Source organism: Triticum dicoccoides, chromosome 7B (genome assembly GCF_002162155.2).
Source record: "Triticum dicoccoides isolate Atlit2015 ecotype Zavitan chromosome 7B, WEW_v2.0, whole genome shotgun sequence".
Taxonomy (NCBI): domain Eukaryota; kingdom Viridiplantae; phylum Streptophyta; class Magnoliopsida; order Poales; family Poaceae; genus Triticum; species Triticum dicoccoides.
This window is the reverse complement of record NC_041393.1, coordinates 732,770,777-732,786,974: the sequence shown is the minus strand read 5'-3', so window position 1 is coordinate 732,786,974 and position 16,198 is coordinate 732,770,777.

Genomic DNA, 16,198 nt, shown 5'->3' with positions numbered 1-16,198 from the left:
ACTACCCTGCCTAGCGACAGAGATCACCGATCTTTTTTTCGTCTTCTTCATCATGTCCGGCCACGACAACACTCCACTGTGTCGTCTCTAGCCCGGCGATGCTCCTCCCATCATTCCCAACCACGAGCAAAGATATACGAGGAAAGTGGTCGCCGGCCGCCATCGCCGATTTCAACGATTCTTTGCGTATTGGACCATGCCATCGCACCACTAAAAGAAGGTTGAGGGGAAGAACCTATTTATCTGAAGAAGCGCCAAAGCTATGGTACGTTGATAATGAATTTCACCTACTTTCATGACTACTTCGCCGAACACTTGCGTCATGCATGGAGAGGAATGAAGAAGTAAGAACAAGAGGAAGCGAGACTTCTGTGTGGGGTGTAGTTTCTTTGAAGTGTTAAGTTTGATGGTTCGGTTAGATTCGCGTCTTAATAACTCCTCAAAGTAAAGGAGTTATGGTTTGAGGAGGTGTTTAAGGGGCTAAAATTTGAAGATTAGTCAAGAGAAGCCCTTATATCCATGGCATATACCTATATCCTGGTTTATTTGCCCCCTTCATAATTTATGCTAAATTTTGATCAAAGATTTAATTGATAAAATGTTAGTGCATGTCAACAAAAATTATATCGTTGAATTCGTATTTGAACATAGTTTTCAATGATATATTTTTTTGACATGCATGAACATTTTGTTAGTTAAATTTATGGTCAAAATTTGGCATGGATTACAATGAGGACCAATATGGATGGAGCTAGTACTAGCCTTGAAGTGAAAACTACTCCCTCCTTCTCAAGATATAAAGTATCGTTGATCTTGTATGGTCTTTAATGCACGACTTTGATCATTAAATATTTTTTTCCCAATACATTAAATATTAATATATACCACAATGCATTGATTCAACATGTATAAATGGTATCATCATATTTTTCTTGCAATATAGTTTTAGTTCATAAGTTTTATACTAATTTTATGGACATAAAATAAGTAATATCATAGTTAACAGTGAACCAACCTATGGCTGGATGGTTAGGAGGACAGTGGTATCCTCACCCCACTAGGGTTCAAGTCCTGATGCTCGCACTTATCCTATATTTATTTTAGAATTTTTGGAGATGCACATTCAGTGGGAGGAGACTTTTGGTCTCTCGGTGGTTCTCATAGGCAGTGGCAAATCTTGGAGGAAAATCAAGGGCAGGCTCAAAGTCAACGGTGTGAAAAAAAGAGCCACTAAGTCTCAAATCTTTTGTTCAAAGAATGTTAGAGTTTGCCATAATACTAGTAGGAACATGTACTATTAACTACTAATTTCTTTTTTGCATTGCTGGAGGGCAGGCTCAAGCCGATTAAAGCCTCCACAATTGATTCGCCACTGCTCATAGGGATATGGTGTATGTGTGCATTTATAAGTGTGAGTGTATGTGCATATATATATGAACGCTTGCGTCTGTACTGTGTTAAAAGAATCATAGTTAACGTTGTGTGATAAAGATTAAAGAAAAATATGTTTTGGAAAAAGGAGAGTACTAAAATATTTATATTTTGAGGAGGGAGTACTGGATGAATACTCCCTGTCGCCACAAAACGACACAGATCACTCGGAAGAGCCGGTTGCAAAATCACCGAGCATAGATATTTTTCGTACTACTAGTTCTTACCTTGATTTACGTACTATAGACCGCTATCTCACCTTCAGAGCCCTGGGTTGAGTGACAGGGACAAAAGGGAGATCATGACTGCCCTGCCTATTTCATTCTGTTTTTTCTCTTGTGGTAGTGTCACTCATAGTTGGTGCACATGTTTTTCAACATAAAATAGAATTTAAAAGCGCCTCAAATGTCATTTCTTTGTAATAAAGCGCCACATGTTCTGGTGGAAATTTATGGCCCTATTTGCCTCTAGTTACCACTTACCACCTAGCCAGCTTTTTAGCAATGACAATGTAATCATGAATCATGCATGCACGAACACGCACAAGTTGACTTACGACAAGACTAGAGCTAGCCTCGCATAATTTGGCACCTATAATCCTACGTGAGAGGGGCAGCTGGCCTTTTTTCCGGGTTCACCACTGCTCTTGAGCATCGCATAAAGCATAATTCTGGCAGGGCGCAATATCATTCAGTAAATAGTATCAGGATTTTTGCAAGAGAACTTTCTATTTCTTTTCCTTTCTTCTGAGAGGACATAAACTGTTATGGGAATGTCAAAGCACCTTGTCGTTTTGTCAATTGCTAGCTTAGCTAGCTCATAAGTGGGACGTGGAAAGCAGATGTGCTACTCATCGTGGACAGATGGATTAGACGTGTGGGTTACAATTTGGTTCATGATTCACCACACTGAGCTTTCTCCGTTAAAGATAGAGGAAGAGGTCCATCATGAATCCTCAAGTATGGCGGTTGCTCTCACTAAACCGTCAAATGTAAAAACCATATATTATGGTCTTTTTTTGACTGTTTGTGCTAAACACTACTTCTTCCGTGCCAAAATAATCGAGGTTCTAGGTTCATCCTAAGTCAAACTTACTTATGTTTTTTTAGCAAAGGAGGATAACCCCGTCCTCTACATCGAACAATGCACACAAGCTTCTCTATTATATTATTTAATAAAGTCTGACATAACAAATACATGGATCAACTCAAAGCCATCTTCGTGATGATCTATGTCGCTACACCTACTAACTTAATGATGTGCCCTTACCACGCACTAACACACCATCTAATCCGATGGCCACACAAGCTGCCCCACGGCTAGCCGAGATCACCAACCGGTCCGGCAGACCCTTAGCATGCACTGCATGCGCTTGCTCCACAATCTTCTGCCACCATCTTCCACCATCCCAACTTCAGGAGAGATCCACATATTGACCTTCCTAGGCCCAACTGCCATCGACACCACCATGATGCCAGACAGCGCCGGCATCCCGCGCGCTTCCATCAACACACGTCCATCACTGAGACCCCGCTACGCTACATTGCCAAGACCCGCTGGCGCCGAAGCGGTAGATGCCACACCGCACCAACTCCTAATCCAGGTCGCTGCCAACAACAACCCAATGGTGTTCACCAGCGAACTATCTTCCAAGGCGGCGCCTTTACAAAAGCAACAACGCCAAAGACGCCATTGCCGCCCACTGCAGTTAGGGTTTTCACACGGGAGACAAATGTCATGATGGAGGTGGAAGCAAGATATGATGAACGTCTCCATGGATAAAAAAGGCACCCTCGATCGTTGCAATCACGGCCGACCAGTGCCGGCTAGGGATTTCTCCCGATCAGAATCCTACATCAAAAACTTGCTTATGTTTGATCAACTCTATAGAAAAATATGGTAAGATGTACAACACAAAATAGCATAGTACGAAAATATATGTACTAAAGAGTGTTAATATTTTGGTTTTCTAGATGTTAATATTTTTTTATATACATGGTCAAACTTAAGAAAGTTTGACTATGAACAAATCCAGGACCTCATGGATGGTGGCTATGAGTTTTATGGTTTTCAATAGAAAACGAAACTAATATTATAGTGGCGCAGAGAATGCAATAAAATGAGAACACAGACCCACTAGAAAGAAGAAAACAAATACACATTGAATTGTTCATGTACTTTCGTGCACGGAGCAGCTTGTAGTAACATGCTTGGATAAATTATTGCAAGTTATCATTTCACACCAATACGCTAGTCCCTACCTAGTACATCCATGAATTGTTTCACATTTTTCAAAACAAAGGAGTGAAAAACTAATGTACACCCGAAGTTTTTTCTAACCTACTGGGGTTCATAGAAACATTTGGACTACATTTTTTTTCTTGGCACACATACTTATAGTAGGTTCCATTTGCATTCTCGACACCTATGATTATTTTTTTGAAACAAGGATGTCTGAGCTCCGCCTAAGGTTTAGAAAGGTCACCTCTAATTGGACAATTTTCTAGTTGAGAAGTGAAAAGTTGACCAAACACCAATGGTACAGCTACATCAACAACCAAAGTCTAAAATAGTACACTATGGCAACAGAATTAATTAGTTGGCGCTATAGCGTCGTTAAGTTACGTTATATCCCGCTAAAATCACAAAATTGTACTACATAGATGTCCTTTATTGAGACCTTATGGCGTCGTTATAACATGCTATTCATAACTATGTGAGCAATGTAGACATAGCAAGTAGCCAGCGGTAATATTTGGACCATAACACGAAGGACACTTTCACTGGGAGCAGTACTACTACTACAGTAGTCGAGGAAGATTCCAATACTCCATATGGAGACATAGAATGCTAGGGGTGTAAATTGTTTAAATATAGAACAATTCTAGATGGAGGATATCGTCTACGCCCATGATTATTTTTGGAAACTATGATTTGTGAACTCTGCCTAAGATTTAGATAGGTCACCTTCTTATCGACAATTTTCCAGTTGAGAAGTGAAAAGCTGACCATAGATGTCATTTATTGGGACCCTTTTAAAAACGCTATAGTACCCTTATGGCATCATTATAGCCTGCCGTTCAAAACTTTGTGACGAATGCAGACATAGCAAGTAGCCAGATGTAATATAGCAAGTAGCCATCAGTAATATTTGGACCACATCACGAAGGTACACTTTCACAGAGAGCAGTTCTACCACTACAGTAAGAGTGGAGGAAGATTGCAATACTCCACATGGAGACATAGGCTGCTAGGTGTGTAAATTGTTAAACTATAGAATAATTCCAAATAGAGAATATATTCTAAGCCCCTGATTAATTTTTGGAAACTGCGATGCTTGAGGTCCGCTTAAGATTTTGGCAGGCCACCTCTAATATGGACAATTGGCTAGTTGAGAAGTAAAACTTGACCAATCACAAACCATACGGATACATGAACAACAATAGTATAAGTACTGAACTATGTTAATAGATTAAATTAATTGGTGCTATAAGACTGTTAAATCACGCTATATCCCACTAAAATCCCTAAATTGTACTCCCTCCATAACTTAATGTAAGATGTTTTTGCAGTTTAATTTAAACTTCAAACACTTTTTACATTAAGTTACAGGTGCTGTACTATATATTGGGACCCTGTTAATAATGCTACAGTACCCTTATTACGTCGTTATGACCTGCTTCAAAACTTTGTGAGCAGACATAGCCAGCCGTAATAATTGGACCACATCACAAAGGTACAATTTCACTAGGAGCAATTCTACTGCTACAGTGAGGGTGGAGGCAGATTGTAATGCTCCGTACGCAGACATAGGCTGCAAAAGAAGCAGAGTAGGGACGTAAATTTTTACTGCTAGCACAAGTCCAAACAGAGGAGATCTTCTCCATAAAAGGAGGGGTGACCAGGCAGGATTGGTGAAAATAGGATGAAACCCCTCTGCATTGGATTCTCTCAGACCTCTCCCAATGTAAATGTGGTTAGATGAGGTGCTAAGTGCATTAAATACCTTAGCAACTCAACTCCTGAATGTATAGGTGCTTAACTTGTTGTTGCTAAGCACACTATATTTAATGAGTGAGCACCTAAAGTCTTTTATCCATTGGTCAAGTTGTTTCATTTAAGTGGTTTGCCTAGGTTCACGCGCTTGGCATTGGTTCTTCCTGGGGTCACCAAAGTGCTCTCTCTCCTCTTTAATTATTATGCCATGTCATCTTTTTGCTTATGTGGCATGCTTAGCACCTGTCCACCATGGAGCACTGGAAAGGGCCTCAGCTAGTTCCCATGGCCGCAACAATAGCCCCATACATGGTTTCACTTCCCGACGACGCACTGCAATGCAACCTTATCCTCCAAGTGCTTAAAAGGAGGAGGAGTAGTAATTCTTTTTCTTGTTTATGTCAACATGGGCTCGACCAACACTTGGCTTGGTTGCTCTTGCCACGAGGCGGATCTATCTCGGCTCCTGCATGCTCTGCCATGCCGAGGCCATATTGCCATGCACGCATCGCACGCAAGGTTCCCAAGGCTTAGGCTGCCCCTTTGCTTTCTGTAAGGCAACTTTGAGAACGAAAAGAGACATGCAGATAATAGAGAGAGCCGACGGCGCCATTGCTATTGGGCAATGCAGAATCACGCGGCTGCGAAGATAACTTGGGAAGAAATCTCAAAAGGTATTGGCTTAGGCAGAATCACGCTGCTGGTAAGATAATAACCAGGGACGTAAAGGCATTGGCTTAGGCAGAATCTTGCAGAAACCCAGTGCACAGTGCGTCGGCTTTATGTGGAGCAAGCAGCGAACGAGACCGTATCCTTCCTCCTACGTGGACCGTATCCTTTTAAGAGCATCTCCAACAGGCGCCGAACGCTCCGCGCGGTAAAAACTGATTTGGCACGCGTTCATCGCCTGGTCCTCAAACTACGGTCATCACCGAGAAGTATCCCAATTATTGTCACTTCGGGGTTGTCGGATCATCACACATCATAGATGACTATAGACTTGCAAGATAGGATCAAGAACACACATGTATTCATGAAAACACAATAGGTTCAGATCTGAAATCATGGCACTCGGGCCCTAGTGATAAGCATTAAGCATAGCAAAGTCATAGCAACATCAATCTCAGAACATAGTGGATACTAGGGATCAAACCCTAACAAAACTAACTTGATTACATGGTAAATCTCATCCAACCCATCACCATCCAGCAAGCCTACGATGGAATTACTCACGCACGGCAGTGAGCATCATGAAATTGATGATGGAGGATGGTTGATGATGACGACGGCGATGAATCCCCCTCTCCGAAGCCCCGAACGGACTCCAGATCAGCCCTCCCGAGAGAGATTAAGGCTTGGCGGCAGCTCTGTATCGTAAAACGCGATGAAACTTTCTCCTTGATTTCTTTCTCCCCGAAACGGTATATATGGAGTTGGAGTTGAGGTCGCAGGAGGTCCGGGGGACCCACGAGATAGGTGGGCGCGCCCCTAGGGGGGGCGCCCCCTGTCTCGTGGACAGCCCGTGGGCCCCCTGGCCTTGATTCTTTCGCCAAAAATTCTCATTAATTCTGAAAAGTGCCTCTGTAGATTTCTAAGACATTCTGAGAACTTTTCTTTTCTACACATAAAACAACATCATGGCAGTTCTGCTGAAAACAACGTCAGTCCTGGTTAGTTTCATTGAAATCATGCAAGTTAGAGTCCAAAACAAGGGCAAAAGTGTTTGGAAAAGTAGATACGTTGGAGACGTATCAACTCCCCCAAGCTTAAACCTTTGCTTGTCCTCAAGCAATTCAGTTGACAAACTGAAAGTGATAAACAAAAACTTTTACAAACTCTGTTTTCTCTTGTTGTTGTAAACATGAAAATCCAGCATTCAAGTTTCAGCAAATATTATGAACAAACGATACTCACAATAACACATAGGTCTCACAATTACTCATATCAATAGCATAATCAGCTAGCGAGTCATAATAATAAAACTCGAATGACAACACTTTCTCAAAATAATCATAACATGATATAACAAAATGGTATCTCGCTAGCCCTTTCTGAGACCGCAAAACATAAATGCAGAGCACCTTTAAAGATCAAGGACTGACTAAACATTATAATTCATGGTAAAAGAGATCCAGTCAAGTCATACCCAAAATAAATCAATAAAAATGAATGCAAATGACAGTGTGCTCTCTAGCGGGTTCTTTTAATAATAAGGATGATGACTCAACATAAAAGTAAATAGATAGGCCCTTCACAGAGGGAAGCAGGGATTTGTAGAGGTGCCAGAGCTCGATTTTAAAATAGAGATTGAATAAAATTTTGAGCGGCATACTTTCGCTGTCAACGCAACAACTATGAGATGGCTATATCTTCCATACTACATGCATTATAGGCAGTTCCCAAACAGAATGATAAAGGTTTATACTCCCCAACCACCAACAAGCATCAATCCACGACTTGCTCGAAACAACGAATGCCTCCAACATACAACAGCCCCGGGGGAGTTTTGTTTAATTATTTTGATTTGCTTTGATCTTTTTGGATCATGGGACTGGGCATCCCGGTTACCGGCCCTTTCTCTTGAATGAGGAGCGGAGTCCACTCCTCGTGAGAATAACACACCTAGCATGGAAGATATAGGCAGCCCTAGTTGAAACATGAGCTGCTCGAACATACAAAACAGAATTTCATTTGAAGGTTTGGAGTTTGGCACATACAAATTTACTTGGAATGGCAGGTAGATACCGCATATAGGAAGGTATAGTAGACTCATATGGAACAACTTTGGGGTTTAAGGAGTTTGGATGCACAAGCAGTATTCCCGCTTAGTACAGGTGAAGGCTAGCAAAAGACTGGGAAGCGACCAACTGAGAGAGCGACAACAGTCATAAGAATGCACTAAAATTAATTCACACCGGATACAAGCATGAGTAGGATATAATCCACCATGAACATAAATATCATGAAGGCTATGTTGATTTGATTCAACTACATGCGTGAACATGTGCCAAGTCGAGTCACTCAATTCATTCAAAGGAGGATACCATCCCATCATATCACATCATAATCATTCTAATAGCATGTTGGCACGCAAGGTAAACCATTATAACTCATAGCTAATCAAGCATGGCACAAGAAACTATAATCTCTAAATGTCATTGCAAATATGTTTACTTCATAATAGCTGACTCAGGAACGATGAATCATCATATTTACAAAAACAAGAGAGGTCGAGTTCATACCAGCTTTTCTCATCCCAATAAGTCCATCATATATCGTCATTATTGCCTTTCACTCGCACGATCGAACGAAGTGTATAATAATAGGAGTGCACATGCATTGAACTAAGCTGGAATCTGCAAGCATTCAACTCAAGAGAGAAGACAAGTAATGTGGGCTCTAAATATAAATAATCAATCATGCATATGAGAGCCACTAAGCATTTTCAATATGGTCGTCTCGACCCTCAAAAGAAAGAAAAGAAAAGAAAATTATTTACACGGGAAAGCTCCCAACAAGTAAAAGAAGAACGAGAAATCTTTTTCGGTTTTCATTTTAGTTTCTACTACAAGCAAGGAAATTAAACTAACTAATTTTTTTGTTTTTTCTTAAGGTTTATCAAACACACAAGAAGAAAACTAGAAAAGGAAATTTAAACTAACATGGATAATACAATGAAAGAGTATGAGCACCGACGACTAGTGTGTGAACATGAATGTAAAGTCGGTGAGAAATACGTACTCCCCCAAGCTTAGGCTTTTGGCCTAAGTTGGTTTAATACCAAGGACCGCTTGGCTGATATGCATAAGTGAAACTTGATTGTACTGAGATGCAGAGGCAACGGCCTCCTGGGCAGCAGCGTGTTGGCGAGCTGCCTCCATTCCCCTGTCATATTTTGTGGCTTCTTCCCTAGTGATAACGTATCCTCCTCTTGCCTGATAATCAAAAAGGTAGGGAGCAGGAAGAGTGACAGGGACGACGTTGCGTCTATCATAGATTAGTCGATAATGGAGGAATTGTTCATTCCTCTCAAGAAATTGATGATCAAGCATAGCTTCTTTATCTAAATAAACAGGAGGTACAATCATATCCCCTTCTCGTGGAGCTATATTAAGAAAATTTGCCACACGGGTTGCATAAATTCCTCCAAAGAAATTTCCCTTTTTACTATTATTATGCAACCTACATGCAACTATTGCCCCCAAATTATAACCTCTGTAACCAGACACAGCACTCTTGAGGATACAAAGATTAGGCGCACACAAGTGACTTACTTCGTCCTTACCGTTAATGCATTTACCAATAAAGAGAGCAAAGTAATGTATAGCAGGAAAATGAATGCTCCCTATGGTAGCTTGTGCTACGTCCCTAGATTCTCGCACAGTAATACTAGTAAGAAAATCTCTAAATTCAGATTTGTGAGGCTCATTGATATTACCCCACTGAGGGAGTTTGCAAGCAGTTGTGAAATCCTTTAAATCCATGGTATAAGATGTATCATAAATATCAAACATAACACTAGGAGAATTACGCGAAGAAATATATTCGAACCTCCGCACAAAGGAATCAGTCAAATGGTAATATTGAGGGCACTTATCTTGTAAGAAGTCCTCCAGCTCAGCATTACGCACATACGCGTTAAATTCCTCCTTGAAGCTTGCTTCGACCATAAAATCATCGGATGGCCACTCACAAGCCCGTACATATGCATCCCTCGGCAATTTAATGTCTTGCTCTCGTATAGCAATGCTTGGCCCTTTCTTTGCCGAGGAGCCACCTTGGTACATTCTCCTAAGCATATTTCTTTTTCTGAATTTTTTTGAAATTTTAGTAACTTCAAAATAAAAGTGCATAAAACTAAACAAGATTGATAGCAACTACTCCTACAAGTGCCTAGAGCCTATATCATGCATTGGAATTGCTTGGGACCTCAAAAATTTAACATGCAAGCTCAAGGACAGGGTCACCAAGGCAGCAAGGATTTGCAATGAATAAAGCACTAGAACAAAAACTAATTGGACCAATGGAGGAGTCACATACCAGGCAACAATCTCCCAAAGCAGTTTTGTGAATGGAGCTTTGAGCTAAGAGATCGAAAATCGCAGCAAAATGAGCTAGAACTCGTGCTTGAGCTGGATGTGGATTTTTTTGGATAGAAGATGAAGTGTGTGGGTGTTGGCATAAGTGGAGGGGAGTCACCAGGGGCCCACGAGACAGGGGGGCGCGCCCTCCTCTCTCGTGGCCTGGTGCTTGGTCCTCCTGCAGTGTTTTCAGTGCCTAAAATCCTCAAATATTCCAGAAAAAATCATACTAAATTTGCAGGGCATTTGGAGCACTTTTATTTTCGGACTATTTTTTTATTGCACGGATAAATCAGAAAACAGACAGATAATATTATTTTTGCTTTAGTTATTCTAAATAACAGAAAATAAAAGGAGGGTATAGAAGGTTGTGCCTTCTAGTTTCATCCATCTCGTGATCATCAAAATGAATCCACTAACAAGGTTGATCAAGTCTTGTTAACAAACTCATTCCGAATAACACGGAACCGGAGAAATTTCGAATAACACTAAGTTACCTCAACGGGGATATGAAAATCCCCAACAATAAGAATATCATATTTTTTCTTGACAGTAGGGAGAGGAAATTCAAAACCTCCAAAAATGATAGTTGGAACTTTTTCAATAGAATTGATGCTATGAACTTGAGATTGTTTCCTCGGAAAGTGTATCGTATGCTCATTACCATTAACATGAAAAGTGACATTGCCTTTGTTGCAATCAATAACAGGCCCTGCAGTGTTAAGAAAAGGTCTACCAAGGATAATAGACATACTATCATCCTCGTGAATATCAAGAATAACAAAGTCCGTTAAAATAGTGAAATTTGCAAGCACAACAGGCACATCCTCACAAATACCGACAGGTATAGAAGTTGATTTATCAGCCATTGGCAAAGATATTTCAATAGGCGTCAACTTATTCAATTCAAGTCTATGATATAAAGAGAGAGGCATAACACTAACACGGGCTCCAAGATCACATAAAGCAGTTCTAACATAATTTCTTTTAGTGGAGCATGGTATAGTTGGTACACCCGGATCTCCAAGTTTCTTTGGTATTCCACTCTTAAAAGTGCAATTAGCAAGCATGGTGGAAATTTCAGCTTCCGGTATTTTTCGTTTTATTTGTGATGATATCCTTCATATATTTAGCATAAGGATTTACTTTAAGCATATCAGTTAAGCACATACGTAAGAAAATAGGTCTAATCATTTCAGCAAAGCGCTCAAAATCCTCATCATCCTTTGACTTGGATGGTTTAGGAGGAAAGGGCATGGGTTTCTGAACCCATGGTTCTCTTTCTTTCCCGTGCATCCTAGCAACAAAATCTCTCTTATCATAATGTTGATTATTTGATTGTGGGTTATCAAGATCAACGGCAGGTTCAATCTCTACATCATTATCTTTGCTAGGTTGAGCATCAACATGAACATTATCATTGACATTATTACTAGGTTCATGTTCATCACCTGATTGTGTTTCGGCATCAGAGATAGAAGTGTCATTGGGATTCTCAAGTGTTTCTACATTAGGTTCACTTGAAGTTTGCAAAGTCCTATCATTCTTCTTTTTCTTCTTCTTAGAAGAGCTAGGAACATCTAGATTATTATTCTGAGAATCTTGTTCAATTCTTTTAGGGTGGCCTTGAGGATACAAAGGTTCCTGAGTCATTCTACCAGTTCTATTAGCCACTCCAACAGCAAAGTCATTTTTATTATTCAATTCATCAAGCAAATCGTTTTGAGCTTTGAGTACTTGCTCAGCTTGAGTAGCAACCATAGAAGCATATTTGCTAACGCGGTGAAGTTCATCTTTAACTCTAGCCAGATTATCACCTACGCGTCCTATCTCGAAAGCATTATTCTTTAACTCTCTACCAACATAAGCATTAAAACTTTCTTGTCTAGCCATAAATTCATCAAATTCATCTAAGCATGGGCTATGAAATTTAGTAGAGGGTATTTCAACTTTATCGTATCTATAGAGAGAATTTACCTTCACTACCTGTGTCGGGTTATCAAGACAATGTAGTTCTTCAGGCGGTATATTCAGACCATGTATTTCTTCAATAGGAGGTAAATTCTTAACATCTTCAGCTTTACTACCTTTTTCTTTCATTGATTTCTTTGCCTCTTGCATATCTTCAGGACTGAGAATAAAACACCTCTCTTCTTCGGAGTGGGTTTAGGAATAGGCTCAGGAGTTGGCTCAATTAGTTCAGGAATTACTTCAGGAGCTGGCTCGGGTAGAGTCCAATTATTTTCATTGGTCAACATATTATTAAATAGTATTTTAGCTTCGTGGACTGTTCTTTCCCTGAAAACACAACCAGCACAACTATCCAAGTGGTCCTTGGAAGCATCGGTTAGTCCATTATAAAAGATATCAAGTATTTCATTTTTCTTAATATGATGATCAAGCAAAGCATAAAGCAACCGGAGAAGCCTCCCCCAAGCTTGTGGGAGACTCTCTTCTTTGATTTGCACAAAATTGTATATTTCCCGCAAGGCAGCTTCTTTCTTATGAGCAGGGAAATATTTAGCAGAGAAGTAATAAATCATATCCTGGGGACTATGCACACAACCAGGAGCAAGAGAATTATACCAAGTCTTAGCATCACCCTTTAATGAGAACAGAAATATCTTAAGGATATATAAATAGCGAGACTTCTCATCATGAGTAAATAGGGTGGCTATGTCATTTAGCTTGGTAAGATGTGCCACAACAGTTTCAGATTCAAGGCCATAGAAAGGATCAGATTCAACTAAAGTAATAATATCAAGATCAACAGAGAATTCATAATCCTTATCAGTAACATAGATAGGTGAAGTAGCAAAAGTAGGATCGGGTTTCATTCTAGCATTAAGAGACTGCTGCTTCCATTTAGCTAATAATTTCTAAACATCAGATCTATCATTGCAAGCAAGAATAGCTTCAGCAGCTTCTTTGTTCATAACATAACCCTTAGGAACAACAGGTAAAACATAATCATTGGGGGAACGTTCATCATCACAATCATCAATAGCATCTTCAATATTTTCATTCCCCCTAACTCTAGCAAGTTGTTCATTAAGAAATTCACCTAATGGCAAACTAGTATCACGCACAGAAGTAGTTTCATCATGCATAGCAGAAGTGGCATCATCAATAACATGCGACATATTAGAATTCATAGCAGTAGCAGGTTTAGGTGTCGCAACCCTACTAATAAAGGAAGGAGAATCTAGTGCAGAGCTAGATGGCAGTTCCTTACCTCCCCTCGTAGTTGAGGGCAAAATCTTGGTCTTAGCATCTTTCAAGTTCTTCATAGTGATCAACAGATATAAAACCCAAGTGACTCAGAGAATAGAGCTATGCTCCCCGGCAACGGCGCCAGAAATTAGTCTTGATAACCCACAATTGTAGGGGATCGCAACAACTTTCGAGGGTGAAGTACAACCCAAATTTATTGATTCGACACAAGGGGAGCCAAAGAATATTCTTGAGTATTAGCAGTTGAGTTGTCAATTCAACCACACCTGGATAACTTAGTATCTGGAGCAAAGTATTTAGTAGCAAAAGCGGTATGATAGTAATGGTAACAGTAGCCACAGAAAACGTAAATCTTTTTGGGTTTTTGTAGTAGTTGTAACAGTAGCAACAGAAAAGTAAATAAGCGAAGAACAATATGTGAAAAGCTCGTAGGCAATGGATCAATGATGGATAATTATGCCGGATGCGATTCCTCATGCAATAGTTATAACATAGGGTGATATAGAACTAGCTCCAATTCATCAATGTAATGTAGGCATGTATTCCGTAAATAGTCATACGTGCTTATGGAAAAGAACTTGCATGACATCTTTTGTCCTACCCTCCCGTGGCAGCGGGGTCCTAGTGGAAACTAAGGGATATTAAGGCCTCCTTTTAATAGAGAACCGAACCAAAGCATTAACACATAGTGAATACATGAACTCCTCAAACTACGGTCATCACCGAGAAATATCCCGATTATTCTCACTTCGGGGTTGTCGGATCATAACACATAATAAGTGACTATAGACTTGCAAGATAGGATCAAGAACACACATATATTCATGAAAACATAATAGGTTCAGATCTGAAATCATGGCACTCGGGCCCTAATGACAAGCATTAAGCATAGCGAAGTCATTGCAACATCGATCTCAGAACATAGTGGATACTAGGGATCAAACCCTAACAAAACTAACTTGATTACATGGTAAATCTCATCCAACCCATCACCGTCCAGCAAGCCTACGATGGAATTACTCACGCACGGCGGTGAGCATCATGAAATTGGTGATGGAGGATGGTTGATGATGACGACGGCGACGAATCCCCCTCTTCGGAGCCCCGAACGGACTCCAGATCAACCCTCCCAAGAGAGATTAGGGCTTGGTGGTGGCTCCGTGTCGTAAAACGCGATGAAACTTTCTCCTTGATTTTTTTCTCCCCGAGACGGTATATATGGAGTTGGAGTTGAGGTCGGAGGAGGTCCGGGGGGGCCACGAGATAGGAGGGCTCACCCCTAGGGGGGGGGCTGTCTCGTGGACAGCCCGTGGGCCCCCTGGCCTTGATTCTTTCGCCAAAAATTCTTATTAATTCTAAAAAGTGCCTCTGTGGATTTCCAGGACATTCCGAGAAGTTTTCTTTTCTACACATAAAACAACATGATGGCAGTTCTGCTGAAAACAGCGTCAGTCCGGGTTAGTTTCATTCAAATCACGCAAGTTAGAGTCCAAAACAAGGGCAAAAGTGTTTGGAAAAGTAGATACGTTGGAGACGTATCACCCCCTTCTTCTTCCTTTCCCTTCCCCAAGCGAGGAGAGGTTCCCCCACCAGTCCTTAGTGTTCATGCCTCCCGGAGGGCGAGAGCCCCACCGAGATTGGATCTCTCTCTTCTCCCTATTTCTCTCCATTTTTGCTACTTCTCTGCGTCAGATCACCATTTCTGAAATAAAACATAGATCCTGCCATTGTGCTGAAATTTTAAGGGTACTCTAGATTCTTCAGATATTTCTTGCAGCCAAAGAAGAGGGTCAACTGACTTAAGGAGCTCCTATGCAGCCCCACCATACACCTACTGGCCGCTTGAAGAGGATGCGTGGCCACCTGGTTGATCCACTAGGGCCCATCTTCTGGTTGGGGGAGTGTTTTGGCGTAAAAAAATCATTAAATTTTACGATTTTTTCGGCTCTGAAAGTTGTTCAATTGAAAAACAATAAAAAAACCTAGAAAATAGAAACTAGCTTTTGTTATTGGATTAATATGTTAGTCCAAATAAAAATGATATAAACTGTACCAAAAGCATATATAAATGAAGTAGATATAGCATGAACGTAACAAAAATTATAGATAGTTGGAGACGTATCAGCCATCGCCAAACACCTCCCACCCAATATCCACTAGTAGAAAACAGGGCTTTGGCCACAACTCAATGTACACATTAGTCCCAGTTGCATCACGAACCGGGACTAATGTGAGCATTAGTCCCGGTTCGAGCGGCTAAGGCGTGGAGAAGGCATTAGTCCCGGTTCAAATGGGACCTTTAGTCCCGGTTTGAGACAAGAACCGAGACTAAAGGGTATGATGCCCTTTAGTCCTGGTTCGTGTCTCAAACCGAGACTAAAGGTTAGACCTTTAGACTCGGTTTGAGACACGAACTGGGACTAAAGGGTGCGATGCCTTTGGTCCCGGTTCTTGTC